At 49.5% G+C, this 15886-nt stretch overlaps 1 protein-coding gene and 1 long non-coding RNA gene across 3 annotated transcripts in view; one reads left to right on the forward strand and one right to left on the reverse strand.

Moving 5' to 3' along the window:
- Window positions 1–15886, forward strand: part of FAM20A (FAM20A golgi associated secretory pathway pseudokinase) — a 47615-nt gene that overhangs the window by 3413 nt on the left and 28316 nt on the right. The window lies entirely within an intron of this gene.
- Window positions 9682–13502, reverse strand: LOC132003452 (uncharacterized). The gene is made up of 3 exons (XR_009400202.1): window positions 12758–13502; window positions 10856–10998; window positions 9682–9901 (listed from the first exon to the last, which is right to left on the reverse strand). It is a non-coding gene; the product is annotated as an uncharacterized LOC132003452 (long non-coding RNA).

Consider the following 15886-nt stretch of genomic DNA (forward strand, 5'->3'; position numbering starts at 1 on the left):
TGCTCTCCTCTACCTTCTAGAAATGCGGCTTCCTGGCCGGTGGGCTGGGGTTCTTCTCTGCCGACAGGCTGCCCAAGCCGGACAACATCTGTCCTTTGACATGTCACAAGTGGCCAGCTTGGCCTGGCCCTTTGCCCACGGATCTTTGGTTGGTCCCCCCGTAACCCTCTGGTCTTGACAGTCAAGGTCAAACAGGGTCATCCCCCTCCAACCCCACCGGTGTTGAAACAAATTCCCTACTCTCTGCTTTTCTTCCTTGACGATCTCTCGGGTATGGGAAGGCTGTCTTTTCCTACAATTACAGCGTCAGCATTTCTCAGAAGCCTGGGTGTGTGGATCTGTGTTTTTCCCACCAGCCCAGGGACAGGAAGCACCTTTCTTTCCCTCTCCTCCTGCCTACTTGCTGTCACCAAAAGCAAAGCCTCGCCCTGAGTTTCCCTTTGAAAAATCACAGCAAAGAGACTGGGCAGCTTTTCAAAGATGACAGTTGTTTAAAGGGAGTAAATTGGCTCAAGTCTTTCCGGGGAAGCTTTGAGAAGATCCAGCAGGCAGGGCAGATAGAGGAGGGGCAGAGGGGGAGGGGAGGGGGAGGGAGGGGAGAAGGAGCCAGGGGTGATGAAAAAGAAGTCAGCTGGAAATGAGAACTGGTTGGTCTAGGGGGGTTTGAAGGCCAAGCTGCTTCCCGCCATGGCATCGGTGGAATGAAAAATACAATCACTTTATTTCACCCGCTCGGTGTCTCCCCTCACCTGCCCCTTTGTCTCCTTCCTGCTGGTCTCAGGCCGGCCCCAGACCATAAGGAACATAGATCGGGAGCAGGCAACTCAACTTGCAAAGCAGCTACGTGTCCAGCTTTTTCCTTCTGGATAGTGGCCACTTGCGTTTCTCCCAGAACCACCAGGATCTTGGGCCCTTGTCCGATTCTTCCATCAGTGATGCCCGCCCGGCTAAGAAAGGAAACGGCCTCCTTCGGGCAGCACATGGACCTCGACCAGACCTGTGTGTGGTTAGCAGAGGGAGTGGGGGCCCTGACTTCCATTTCTCTTTTCCAATTAGGGCTTTGCTTGACTGATTTGGGAAGACCTATTATTTTAGCGGTTTCTGCATCCCTGGACTTGTAGCTGGAGGAAACCTCTCCACTCTCCTCAGAGCCACAAACTCCAAACAGATGGTTTCTGAGAGGGCTAATCCAGAGGCCGTTTTTGGGTCCCTTCTTCCTCCTTCCAGAGCTCGGTCTTTACAGCCCTGACTGCAGCCAAGACTTACGTGGTATTCGTCGGAGGAGTACAGGCACTTCCTGTGTCCCGAATGTATCAAAATGAAACCCTCGGCCAAGCACGGGAGGATGCTTGTCAGCTGTTCTCTTGTTCCCAGCCCTTAACACTCTCTTTTCACAGTGGGAAGTTCTCATCAGTCCGGGGAACTCAACTGCCTAACTATTTGCCCACAAACCTCTTACCTGAAACGTGCTTGATCTGGCCCCAGTACTTCACAGAAACTTGCTGACTTTCTGGGCTTTACAGTTTCCTTAGAAGCAAGTGCATACTGTGGACAGAATTGCAAGATGGCCGCATTAGGTCCCCAGTCCTGGTGTACACACACTTGTCTTCATTATTCAACTAAGTAACCTGGGAACTGCTCTAAAGAATTTTACAGATGTAATTAAGGTCCCTGATGAGTTGACTTTGAGATAGAGAGATTATCCAAGTATGCCTGGCCTGGTCACAGCAGCCCTTTAAAAGTGGGGAGCTTTGGAGCACCTGAGTGGCTTAGTCAGTTGAGGGTTCGGCTCAGGTCATGATTTCAGGGTCCTGGGATCGAGCCCCGCATCGGGCTCTCTGCTCAGCATGGAGTCTGCTTGAGGATTCTCTCTCTCTCTCTCCCTCTCCCTCTGCCCCTCCCCAAGCTGGTGCACACACACATACTCTCTTTCTCTCAAATAAATGAATTAATTTAAAAAGATTTAAAAAGGAGGGAGTTTCTTCCAGCTGATGGAAGAAAAGAAAGTCAGAGATTCAGAGTATAATACGGGTCTGATGGACCATTGCTGACTTGACAATGAAAGGGACCTCATGGCAGAGGACACTTAGGGGTTAAGATTGGTCCTCAGGCAATGGCCTGCAGGGAAACAGGGCCATCAGTCCCCAAACCACAAGGAAATGAGTTCTGCCAACAACAAGAATAAGCTCAGAAGCAGATTTTGCCCCAGAGTCTCTGGACAAGAACTCAGCCTGGTCGACAGCTAAACACCAGCCTTGCAAAGCTGGCACAAAGAACACAGCTGAACTCCAACTCCATGAGCTAACAGATGGGCGCAACTTTAAGCCAGTAGGGTTCATGGTAGTTTGTTACACAGTGGTAGCAAACGAATATACAGTAGGGCTGCTTGTTCCATTTCATAGAAGAGACTGGGGACAAGAAGATTGCTTACCTTGCCTTCCAAAGTCACGCTGCCAGCAAACCACAGATGGGCTTTGGACCCAGAGGGTCTGGATCCAGAATATGGTCCCAACCATCAGCTCTCTTCTGTGCATCCTTTGAAGTCCACAGGCCCTCAATTTCCCTCTTCTGGAAAGGCTTTTCCGAAGCCACTCTGGTCCCTCCCTGACTGTATGCACCCTCCACTTAGAGCACCACATTATTTTTTATGACTGTAGCTGCCTGTGGGAGTGAACAGCATGCTTCTGTTGCTCCTGGCATGAAAAGCTCCCAGTTTGCATGTGGTCTTCTGGTTTCCCATGGGGTCCGTCCGGGGGGGGGAGGGCAGAGTCAGAGGAAATACTGCAGAGCAAATAATTGGGAACAGACAATAGCAGTATTGGGGGGCTGTTAGGAAATGGCCTATTGCATCCCATAAAGAAAAGGCCTCGAACCAAAACAACACTGACTGCAAAATCGCTCCACCTGTAACTTCCTACCCCTCCCTATAGAGGTCTAAGACAAAACCACCCTACTGAGAGATCCTAAAATTTGGATCTGGGCTGGGTGTTCTCTTCATTGCAATACCTTAAATAAAGTCAATTTTTAAAAGGGGGGCGTCTGGGTGGCTCAGTGGGTTAAAGCCTCTGCCTTCGGCTCGGGTCATGATCTCAGGGTCCTGGGATCGAGCCCCGCATCAGGCTTTCTGCTCAGCGGGGAGCCTGCTTCCCTTCCTCTCTCTCTGCCTGCCTCTCCATCTACTTGTGATTTCTCTCTGTCAAATAAATAAAATCTTTAAAAAAAAAAAAAAAAAAAAAAAGCCCTGAAGGAAAGTTGAGAAGGCATCAGGTGCCAGGAAGAGGGAATTTCCTTAGCTTCCTGTTCTCTAAGGAAGCGCAGCCAAGAAGTCTTGCCTGAAAGCACGTGGGAAGCACCAAGACCCTGACTTCGCCAACTCATTCCTGGCACTGCCCCTTGGCAGATGCTGACGTGTGTTTTTCTTGTGATTATTCATTAAGCGCAAGGCTGACAAGAGCCCATGGTTTCCACTGAAGGAGGCTTGCACGCAGCAGAAAGCCGAGCGGGGGTACCATTCTCAACGGCTGCCACTAGAGTGGGACAGAATTTTCGAGGCAATGGAGCAACTGTGAGCCTGTTGTTAGAGGCGCACACATAGACACGTGCCATGGAAGCCACGGCGAGGAGAAAATAACAAGCAAGGCGTCTCTCTTCTTGTGCCCTGTCCCTTGGTAGAATGTCCTGGGGTTTAAACGTGAAATCAGGACAGACTGAGTTTGAGAGCTGGGGAGATGCTGGCGTCCAGGACTTTGGAGGCCAAGCCCTGGGGGCAGCCAGTAGAATTTGGTTTGGGCAAGAGGCAAAGTTAAGAGTCAGAAAAATGTATAATTTATTGGATCCCCTGGTAACAAACCAGTTCCATTTGGGAAGCCACAGGGAATCGAGAAGAGCGGAGAATCAGCCAAGAACCTGTAATAAAACTCAGCAAAATACGGAGAGTAAAAGAAGCTTAAGGAGCGTTGGCACAGGGGCCCGTGGACCGAGAAGCGGGGCTGTTAAAAAAAGGCTGGCCCGGGAAGAGGTGGGATTTTAGAAAACTTGGAAGAGGTTGGTAGGTTAGAGAAGATCTCTGCTGGCAGGAGAACATCCGTGCTGTCTGGCCCCCAGAAGCCATGCACGGAGCTCAGAGAGCAAACGTGCTGTCGGTACCTGGGCAAGCTTCGTGGGTTGGAGGGAAATACGTCTGATGATGTTGAGGGCAATGGAGAGTCTAAACGCAGGGACTAGTGGTCTCTCCTGGCCGATCCAAGTGGCCCACGGGGTCTCTGTTTCATCAGTTCAAATGGGAGTTTTCTCTTTCTGACTCATTTTCTTCCGTGGGTGAACAGCTGCAAATTCTGTAGCAATACTGTATTTATCTGCATGTAACAGCTCAGCTCGTGGTTTTCGCTCTGAGTTAAGATGATGTACAACCTGTAGCTGCTTTTTACGTATCCTGCGCCCCTCGGAGTGGTCAGAGATGCTAGAGAAGGACCAAAGGCAGCTCCACCATCAAATCAAGCCCCTTTATTAACCGGCTGTTCTGCTGCTGGGGGTTTTTAACGGGGTCACTGGGCCCCACTGAGTTCAAGTGATGAAGTCTGTGTTTCCCTTAAATTTGACACCGAATTTGCATTCTGTGCAAATGCTTATTATTATTTTTGGAAAGCACACTTTGGTTTCAAGGGACAGAGACCCAACTCAAAGTAATGCAAGCTAGAAAAGAAAATGAGACTCCAGTAACCAAAACTCAGCAAGGGCAGCTCCTTTCTGTCTCCTTAGTTTGGATCTCCTCTTGCAGCTTCACCTCCCGACAGTCCACAGTCTGTCCTAGGACCAGACAGAAAAGAGTTTCTCCGATTTCCAAAAAGAAAGAGTCTGAGCCGAGATGCCGATTGGCCCATTCTGAGAAAACACCCGGCTGTAGAAGGCTGTGATGGGCCCACCTTTGAGGGGGCTGCCCACGCCTCAACCAATCACTGATGTCAGGGAGGCGGAGCTATTGGAAACACCTGCCAGCCAGGTGGCTCAGTGTGGGGAAGGGCAGTCCCCCAGAGTGACCCTGGGTGGACAGGGGACAGGGGTCCTGGAGGAACTGCCCTGATCAGTGATTCTGGAAAGGGTCTCCGCTTAAGCATAGGGCACTTTCTGACTCCTGTAGACACTGTTCTGGAGTTTTAATTAAGGCTTTTTAAAATCAAATTCAGGGCTCCTTGGTGGCTCAGTTGGTCAGGCCTTTGGCTCAGGTCTGCCTTTGGCTCAGGTCAGATCCCAGGGTCCTGGGATGGAGTCCCGCATGAGGGCTCCCTGCTCAGCGGGGAGTCTGCTTCTCCCTCTGCCTCTCCTTCTGCTCTTCAAACCCCCTCCACCCCAGCAGGTGTTTGCTTTCTCGTGCTCTGCTGTCTCTCTCTCTCTCTCAAATAAATAATCTTTTAAAATAATAATAAAAAATAAAACCAAATTCATTCATAACAAATTCCTAACACGTGCAGACTTTTTATACCAACCATTAAAATCCTCCCAAGAAGTGAGGCATCTTTGCATGTGGGCGCAAATCAACCTTACTCCCTCACGGGAGCCCGAGGAAGAAACTGATGTGGCCTTGTTCATTCATGGGCTTATTTTCTGTCTCCCGACAAGAGATTCCGCTTGGAGCCACGACACCAGTGTGTCGATCCTGCCTTCCTTCAGAAAGGAAGAGAGTTGAGTTGTGGTCCCTGAAGGCTCTTTGCTGCTCTGTTTTCCAAGTATTCCAAGTATTCCAAGATTTCTTCTTCAAAGTCTGTCAGAGTGAAAATATGGGGCATTTTCCAAGTGCGCTCCATGAGCTTCTAGAGTTTGGGGAGGCGTTTCTTGGGTTCTGGAAATGATTGATTAATTTTCATCTTGAAAGAGCGTACTTCAAGATGATCTTAACATGAGAAAACTCACACCGATTGTGTTTTGCACACGGCAGCCCACGGAGCCTGTGGTAGGTGGTTCATGGGGACAGATGGCTTCTTCTATCTTTGTTTAATTGAGGAGTATTCTGAGATTGCAAGGTGCGCTGCTAAAATCTGTGTGTGTATCAGGTTTTTTTTGTACTGTTACCAAAACAAGGTGTTAGAAATTAATCAGGTTCTGAAATAAGATGATGTCCGACTTCCATTGCCCCCAAGTTTGAATGCTTGAGTTCATAATCCTGTTATCCCTCTCATTTTTATTGGTTGGCTTTTTAAAAATGAATTTACATATTTTACCCTATTAGATTGATAATGATAAATTATAAATATTGTTTCTTTTTTTGGCAATACTGGGTAAGATTTCTTTTGTAAGGAAGGTTCCACTTGTGGAAGAATTTTGAAAACCACTGATCTGGAATGTGTGGAAATAGAGTAAATGTCTTTTCTTCTTTTCTCTCAAATTGGTGTGCCTAGAACCCAAGCCCCCTGCCCCTGCCCTCACCCCACCCCACCCCCAGCTGTTGTCAGTAATGAGATCAAGGCACTTGCTAATGACCACGCCTCCCACCACAGCTTTGCCAATGCTTCCGGCAACTGGAGCATAAGAGAGCATCTTTTAGGGCTTGTACACTGCTTACTTTGCTGCACAACAAATCATTCCAAAATGCAGTGACTTAAAACAAGAACCATTTAAAAAAAAAAGAAGAAGAACAATGACAAGAACCATTTATTAGCTCGTGATTCTGCAAGTCAGCATTTGGGCTGGGCTCAGCTAAGCCTTCTTCTGATTCTCTGCTGGGCTCCCTGAGACATCCGTGGTCTGCTGCTGTGTATGTTCTACTGATCCTGGATGTGTCCTCTTCCTTGGGGTTCCCTGTCTGGGACCTTGGCTGAGATGACTGTGGCTGTCCACGGCCTGTCATCCCCCAGTCAGCTAGTCCAGGATTCGTCACATGGTGGTAGCAGGTTATCAAGAGAGAGGAGATGTGTGCACGGCCCCTGGAAGTCCTGGCTAGAGCTTCCTAAGTATCACCTCTGCTTAGATACATCTCAGGCCATCTGGGGAGATTCAGGTCTCCTGGCCATTGGAGAAGAGGCAGTCTAATAACTTAGTACTGTTCCCCTGAGCAAGGCTCAGAGCAGGTCCCCTTTGCTGGTCAGTTGTCGGGCAGTGCGCCGGTGGCTCCAAGTGGCAAGAATCTGCCCCATATGTCAGTGAGAAAGACGTCTAACGTAACCCCCCAAAACCGAATGATGCCGCTATGGACTGAATCATGTTCCCGCAAAAGTCATACGTTCATGTTCTAACCTGCCATACACCTCAGGACGTGACTGTTTTTGGGAGACTGGATAATGAAGATTAAGATTAAATGAGGTCACAAGGGTGGGGCCTTACGCCACTATGCCCGTGTCCTTGAAGGAAGACAGAGAGACAGGTGGGATACTTATGCACAGAGGAAGGCCCTATGAGAACACAGGGAGAAGGCGGCCACCTTCAAGCCATGGAGACAAGCCTTGGGAAAAACCACGTCCACTGACGCATTGATCTTGGACTTCTAGCCTCCAGAACTGTGAGAAATAAACATCTATTGTTTAAGCCACACCAGTCTGAGGTGTTTTGTGGCAGCAGCCTGAGCAGACGCACACAGAGGCCAGCTGATGGGGAGGCGTTGTGGCTGATCTGCTGCCTTGGGCCTGCCTCCACCTCAGCTCCTGGGACACCGGCAGTCATCGCTGAAATGGTCCCCACCTCCTGGTCTAGTTCTTCCAGCTTCATGAAGCCTCTGGGTCTCCCTTTCCAAGCCCTTGAAAACTCCCTCAGTTCCAGACGACACAGCCTCCATCCCCGCTTACGGTCAAGGGCTTGTTTGGCTCTTCATTCAGACCTGTTTACGGACAGACTTGAAGTTCCCCTTGTTCTGGAGACCATTTATGAGGTCTGAAGCAGATACTGGTCTCTCTGTCTCCCTGCAACTCTCCCACGAGGGTCCTAATCACCCCCAAGACCATGGACACTCCGATTGAATGGATTGAGGACACAGCATGCTCCCACCAGGTGTTTAAAACTTGTTTTGTAAATTTTTTTTAAGATTTTATTTATTTGTCAGAGAGAAAGAGAGAGAGCACAAGCAGGGGGAGGGGCAGCGGGAGAGGGAGAAACAGGCTCCTCGCCGAGCAAGGAGCCGGATAAGGGGTTCGATCCCAGGACCCTGGGATCATGACCTGAGCTGAAGGCAGACGCTTCACCGACTGAGCCACCCAGGTGTTCCTTGCTTTGAAAATTTTTAAACACTTCCTTTTCTATGAACCAATGTAATATTTAGAACAATGATGAAAATTTGTTTTCACTTCTCAGGTGTATTAAGAGCCTGAAGGAAATTTCCAAAGACCTTTCTCCATTCACTTATCTCTAGGGCATTTCTGATAATAACTGTTGATATGATTAGAGGCATGAGTGTGTAGAATCCTTTCTGCATCTTGAAGCTCTTTTATTTATTTATTTTTTAAGATTTTATTTATATATTCGGCAGAGGGAGGGCAGGAGCAGATAAGCAGGGGGAGCGGCGGAGGGAGAAAAACAAGAGGCTCCCCACTGAGGAGGGAGTGCGATTCGGGACTCGATCCTCGGGACTCGATCCGAGGACCCTGGGGTCATGACCTGAACCGAAGGCAGACGCTTAACCAACTGACCCACCCAGGCGCCCCTTCTTGAAGCTCTTTTCAACAGTCTGTAATTAGTTCACTGTAGAAAAGGATGGGTCTTCACAGCCAGTAAGAGGCTGACTGAGTGTCCCCATGGAAAGACACCCAATCAGTCTGTCTTTGGATATATAGCGGTATCCTTGGCACCAGCCTCGGGCAGCAGACTCCGTGTACCACCGACCCCTGGGAAGAAAAGTGCTGTCTTATGCCGGGACCCTCAGAGGCCACGCCTTCTGGAAAACCCTCTGCTGAAATTTACACAAACTCCCTCAGTGCAATGGCATCAAAGCAACACAGGGAAAAATGTCTGCGCTGTGTTTATCATCATCACAATCATTGTGTCGTTATAATGTCAGAGTGAGGAAGGAGGTTCATCTAGGATAATTTGCTGTCAGGAAATGAAACAGACCATCAAGGACGGATTTTCATGCCACACACGGCGTCGCTCAGTGGCCCGGGCCCCCTTGGCAGAGAACACTTGGAAAGCTCCATCTCCCACTCCTGGGGAAGTCACATCGCTAAGCCACTGGATGTTAGCGTTTCCTGAGCAAGTTCTGAGAAGGGGATTCAGTCACTGGCATTCGTGTCCTGTAACAAAGGTGTTCTTTCGCAATTCTGGAGGCTGACTCTGAAACACAGGGGTCACTTGGCAGAGGGCACAGTGCTCTGTCCAGAGGCTCTGGGGAAGAACCAGTTCTTTGTCTCTTTCAACTCGTCGCGGCCGCCAGCGTTCTCTGATTTGTGGCCATATCCCTCTCCACGCTGCCTCCGTGGTCCCGTCACCTCCTCTTCTGTCTCTGTGCTCATGGGTCTTCGCTGCTTCCTGTGTCTCTCTCCTGGAAGGACACGTGCCATCGGATCTGGGGCGCCCACGGGGGATCCAAGACCATCTCCTCTCAAAATCCTTAACTTTGTTACATCTGCACAGACTTTATTTCCAAATAAGATCCTGTTCACAGGTCCCAGGGATTAGGTCGTGGACATGAGGTCTTTTGGGAGACCACCCTGCAGGCCACTGCAGTCCCGTTCTGATATGAATACAAACCGTGAGTGACCATGGTTTTATTGTAAAAAAAAAAAAAAAAAAAAAAATTTTTTTTTAAGATTTTATTTATTTGACAGACAGAGATCACAAGTAGGCAGAGAGGCAGGCAGAGAGAGAGGGGGAAGCAGGCTCCCCGCTGAGTAGAGAGGCCGATGCGGGGCTCGATCCCAGGACCCTGAGATCATGACCCGAGCCGAAGGCAGAGGCTTTAACCCACTGAGTCACCCAGGCGTCCCTGTAAAAAAATGTTTAAAAATGAAACATCATCTAGTGGATAATCTTTTAACTATATCATAAAGACAATTACGATATGTCTCATGGTCAAATAAATATAAAATAGTTGAACAAAACAAGTCAGAGGGAAAATAAGACCCATGGGGCCTAGAGGGAGGAACGTCTCAGAACACCTCTGTGAAAACCTGCCCGCCCCCGAGCTAGCTGTGCTCAGGAGAGCTGCTAGTCGTGTCTTGTCTCTAGGGGCAAGAGCTAGCCTATAGCCCAGGGAGGACCCAGGGATTCCTGGAAATTCCCTGTTCTCCTCCTCCCTCACGTCCGGCACCTCAGAGGACACCATGTGTTAGAAGGACCAGAGCCTTCACCTTCCCCAGCACAAGTGGCGCCGTGTCCCCCAGCAAGTCCATTACGGTCATGACCCCGCGGGCCCTGTGCGGCCCAGGCCCGGCTCGCAGGCCTGCTGGCTTGTGTTATCGAAGGAGAAAACCGACAGGTTCCAGAGAAACAAGTAAAAGACACCTCCTTTGGGCAGCCTCCCAACAAGCCTGATGTTTTAGCAGAGCTGTTTTTTTAAAAAATATATATTTATTTGAAAGAGTGAGCAAGAGAGAGAGCACCAGTGGGGTGGGGGGTCGGGGGGGTGGGGACAGAGGGAGAGGGAGAAGCAGGCTCCCTGCCCATGACCCCAGGATCATGACCTGAGCAGAAGGCGGACGCTTCACCGGCGGAGCCACCCAGCAGAGCCCCACAGCAAAGCTTCTATTCGATGTCGAGGGGCATTATATTTAGGATAAATTGCCCAGGAGCTCGGGCGGGGGGGGGAGTTTCTCAGGGTTATCATTCAGCGCAGAGAGGGAGACTAGGCAGTTGGCTAGACCTGGAAGTAGGAACAGAAGGTTCTGTGGGAAGGTCGCATGGTCCAGAGGGATGGGTGAGTGGATTCAAAGCCACTGACCTCCGTCCAGCGAGGAGCCAAAGGTCCAAGGGCGGGCTGCATCCTCCTCACACAATACTTCGGGAGCTGCAGTGACAGCTTGTAATCAGGGTAATCAGTGCCACCCAGCCTTGTGCCGTGGCATGTGGCTGCAAAATTGGGGGCTGGAAAAATATTAAAAGACATTATAACCGAATGGCCACCTTCGATATTAAAAAACCATCAACAAAGCCACCACGGTACGCCTAATCTGAGCAGTAGAATTTAGTGGTGGCCCCTGTGGGTTAAACTCATTGCAAAATGTCACCGAACGAGGTGGCCTTCTGTTCTGTTATGAGCTGTAAATCCATTAAAAGGTCTGAGGAGGTCAGCCAGAAACGATGAGCTTGGGTTTATGACAATCGGGCGGCCGCCCTTCTTTCTGGCAATGATGGAGCTAGTGATCTGTTAAGGTTCCTTGTCATCTGTGATTAGGAAAACTGTTTTATCTGCATCTATGAAAATGCTTCTTCCTGACTTCCCTGGCAGGATCCACTCAGCCAAAAACATCAGTTTTTCATTATGTATTTAAAAAAAACAAACAAACAAAAAAAAAAAATCAAGCAGATGGACCAGAACGATTGGGCCCCAAAAAACCAGCTGGCTTCTTCTTGCCCTTTGGGTCTCCTTTCAGAGCTCCCCACCCACAGGGGGCTTTCCTGTCCCAGTGACCTAAAGGGGTCCCAGGGCCTCCTCTGCTGGCTCCTGCCTTGTTTTCATCAGGCTTCTTAACAGGACTTAACACCTTCTCGCTTATTGATAAGCTCAGCATTTAACCTCACTAGATCACAAGGTTCTTAAGCGTTGTACTCAATTGAATGGATACATTCACGTCCTCGTCCCCTGAATCTGTCACGGGTATCTTACTTGGAAAAGGAAAAAAGTCTTTGTAGATGCCATTACGTGAAGGATCTGGAGATGAGGAATTCATCCTGGGTAATCTGGGTGTATCCTAATCCTAAAACAAGTGTCCTTTTTTATTTTTATTCTCACACTTTATTACTTTATCCAAGTGATAACAATCTGTTAGAACTTGTATATGTTCTTACATTTTCCCTTTTTTTATATATAATTTTTTTTATTTTTTTATAAACATATAATGTATTTTTATCCCCAGGAGTATAGGTCTGTGAATCACCAGGTTTACACACCTCACAGCACTCACCATAGCACATACCCCCCCCCAATGTCCATAACCCCACCACCCTCTCCTGACGCCCCTCCCCCTGGCCACCCTCACTTTGTTTGGTGAGAATAAGAGTCTCTTATGGTTTGTCTCCCTCCCAATCTTGTTTCATTTATTCTTTTCCTACCCTCCAACCCCCCTACATTGCATCTCAACTTCCTCATATCAGGGAGATCATATGATAGTTGTCTTTCTCTGATTGACTTATTTCGCTAAGCATAATACCCTCTAGTTCCATCCACATCGTTGCAAATGGCAATATGTCATTTTTTGATGACTGCATAGTATTCCTTTGTGTATATATATGCATATATATATATATATATATATATATATATATACCACATCTAGAGCTACCCTATGATCCAGCAATTGCACTACTGGGTATTTACCCCAAAGATACAATGTAGTGATCTGAAGGGGCACGTGCACCCAAATGTTTATAGCAGAAATGTCCACAATAGCCAAACTATAGAAAGAACCTAGATGTCCATCCACAGATGAATGGATAAAACAAGTGTCATTTTAAGGAAAAACAGGGAGAGTAGACACAGAAGAGGAGACAACGTGAGCAAGAAAGCAGAGAGCGTGGTGGGGCTCCCAGGCAGGGAATGCCAACAACCGCGAGAAGCTGGAAGAAGCAAAGAACTGATTCTCCCCCTGCAGCACCCCCGCCCCCCGAAGGAGCAGAGACTTACTGACACCTTGCTGTCAAGCTCCTGGACTCCAGAACGGCGAGAACACTCAATTTCTGGAAAGCCACCAAACTTGTGGTCATCTATTATGGTCATCCTAGAGCCTAATAGAAGGATGGAGGCTTGCTTGCGTCTTTGATGATGTAAGCCAGTATCCAAAAGGCTGGTTTGTACACAGTAGTTGCTTAATAAATGTTTGGTGCATGAATGAGAAAAAGAGTACTTCAGAGGCTCTGTGAGCAGGCAGTTCTGGGTTGAAATCCTGGCTCTGCCACAGGTCACCGAGAGGCCTGTCTTCTGGAGATCGGGTGTCCTCATCAGCAGTGTGGCCCAGAATACCCACCCTGAGGGCACTGGAGGGCAGAGTGAGGTCACATACGTAACGTCTTGAGCATGATGCTTGGTGCATACAGCACAGAGTCTCCAACAGGGGAAGGCCCGCTCGTTGGTTATTCTTCTGTGTTCGATGTGGGTGACTTGCCACATGTCGGTCGCCAGCCTTATCCAGTTACGTGGGATTCTCAGTTGATGAAGCAACAGCAGCCTTGGCCAGGTCCCACAGCCACGGGAAGAGCACCAGGGCCTCCAGCCCAGCCAGCGCCCTGGCTTGCCTTGGCCACATCTGGTGCTTCCGGAGACAGAAAATGCATGGATGGATTTCTCCACGGTCACCCGGACGTCGGACGCCTAGTGCTTGCGGACGGACAGAACACGGAACTGGGTCTCGGTGCCATTAGTCTACGTCTTTCAGAGATCACATGGCTTCCCGCCCCCCACACACGCTTCAGAGTAGAAACCGGTCAGCTAATGTTTGCCCAGGGACAGGACTTGAAATGACAGGAATCCTGCGGATTCCAGAAATGACTTTATTTTTTTTCTCCTTTGCTCTTTCCACAAGCATTTCTTAAGCCAGTTAAACAGGCTGCTCTCTGCTCACTGCAGACCTTTTCCTTGCAACAAAGCCTCCCACAGGTCGGTGACAGTGGTCCTAGCTGACACCCGAGAAATCCTTACTCCGGTGGTGGGGGGAGGGTAGCCGCGCTGCTTCCTTCCCAAACTCTCTCACTTAATCCTCACAACAACCCCGTAAGAGAGGTACTATTATTGTACGCATCTTCGGTGGAGGAGAAAGGCTCAGGGGGGTGAGGTTACACCAGAAACTGGATTTCCAAGGCAGAAATTCAACACTGACTTGAACTTCGCCTCCTATCTGAGATCGGGTCCTGGCAGCATAGCTGAAACTAGAGTCAAGAGCAGGAGGCCTGGGGGCTGTGTTCTCAGAGTGACCCCTTGCGTCGCAGTCTGGGGGTGGGCCAGGCCGAAAAGCTCCCAGCCCTCGGCCATGGACACACAGATCGTGTGGGCTTCCCGGAGGGCGAGTTGGTGGTAAGCACCAAAAGCTGTAAAAATAGCTCAACTCATCCGTTGTGATGCCCTCTAGACCTGTTTGTGTTGTCTTTTACGCCACCAAAAAAAATGTTTGCTTTTATAATCAGGGGGAAAAAATCAGTGATGGTTGAATCCCTCCCCCGTGTTCTGATTCCAGGCTTGGGTTTCATCGCAGCAGCACCGGGGACGGTCACCGATCTGCCCCCATGTAATTCAGGTCTCCTCTGCTTCGGGTCCCCTCCAGCTCAGAAGCCCCTGTCATGCTGGATAGGTCTTACTCAACCGCTGAGCCAGAGCAGTGACCCCGGGAGGTCAGGATGGGGTGGGGGACCAGTCAGCCCTGAGTGGAAACAAGCGGTCTGTTGCAACATAGCATGAACCCAGCTCGGAGAGGGGGAAGTGATTGTGTTTCAGCCGGAGAGAAACGAGTTTGTGTTGAGAAATCAGCCCATTCAGCAAAGTCTCACTGAAATCTTGATACCGTTGCTTTCCCAACAGCGGACAGACAAGCCCGTGTGGCTGGTGTTCTCGCCACCCTCTCCCTGATCTTTATGGGGACCCCATCGGTTGGCCGAGTAAGTCCTTGACAAAGCATCACTTGCCCTGCTAGACTAGAAGGATGATCGATTCACAGGGCATGGGGGAGCTAGAAGAAGAGAAGCCACGCAAAGGACCCCCACGATTCATGTCTAATAAGTTCTTCACAAGCGCAAGTTAGTGACACTCAGTAAAGACACATCCTATGTGAGCTAATAGCACGAGAGTGAGGCACCAGCATCCACGTGCTCCCCTTGGGTCCCAGCCCCCCAGCAGCCAGGTGGGGCCATAGGATCAGTTCTAGCCAGTGGCAGGAGAGTAGACGTGACCTATGACCTATGTCACTTCCTGGCCAGTAGTGAACACTCCGGGGCCTCTCTTTCCTGACCCTGATGGCCTCAGAAGGCCACCCGCTGGGATCTTGGCGTATCCCCAAGGCCAGGTCCCTGAAGCACGCTGTGACCTTCACGAAACAAGTAGCATGAGTAAGAAAGGAGCCTCTGTTGTGGGAAGCCACGGAGATCCCGGGATTACCCTGGGATTCTAGCAGAACCTGCCTCTGATCCACCAGTACAAGGGTGAAAGAAATAAGAGATAGGTTTCTTTCTCCGAGGAATCCAGTCTAAGATGAAACTCTAAGCCCCCTTTCCTGTTAGGTTGGTTGGACATTTATTTACTCGAAGTCATCATGGAAGCTCTTTTTCCCAAACCCCTTCATGCTGGGTGGACGTGCTTAAGGTCACAGGTGACAGAACAGGTGAGGAGGCTCCCCTAGTTCATGTTTGTCACTTGGGCTTGTGCAGGTGGCTGGGGATACTCTGTTGGGTCTATGCCAAGCTCAAACATAAGCACAGGACTATTTGCTGGGGTGGGTTTCCAGTACCTGAAACACACCTTCCTAGGCACACCATGCAGTCACTTTCTGCCACCCTGGGTCGCCCCCAGGAAACAGACCAGACATATACCCCCCAGCCAATTTCCCTTTCCTAAGCAGCTTTCGGAATCTGCCTACTACCCTCAATAGTTTGTGCTTCGGTAGGCACATCCCACAGTCTGTTAAACCCCACTGTCCAGCGTATCCCTTCATGGAGTTCAGGCTTTCCTAAAACCAAAAATGAAAAAAGTCCAGAGAAGGAGTGAGGAAGCCTGTCTCAAGTTTGCCTGCTTGGTCCTCGGTCATCAACAGCCTCGGGGACAGGGAAACTC

This window comes from Mustela nigripes, chromosome 16 (assembly GCF_022355385.1).
Source record: "Mustela nigripes isolate SB6536 chromosome 16, MUSNIG.SB6536, whole genome shotgun sequence".
Classification (NCBI taxonomy): Eukaryota; Metazoa; Chordata; class Mammalia; order Carnivora; family Mustelidae; genus Mustela; species Mustela nigripes.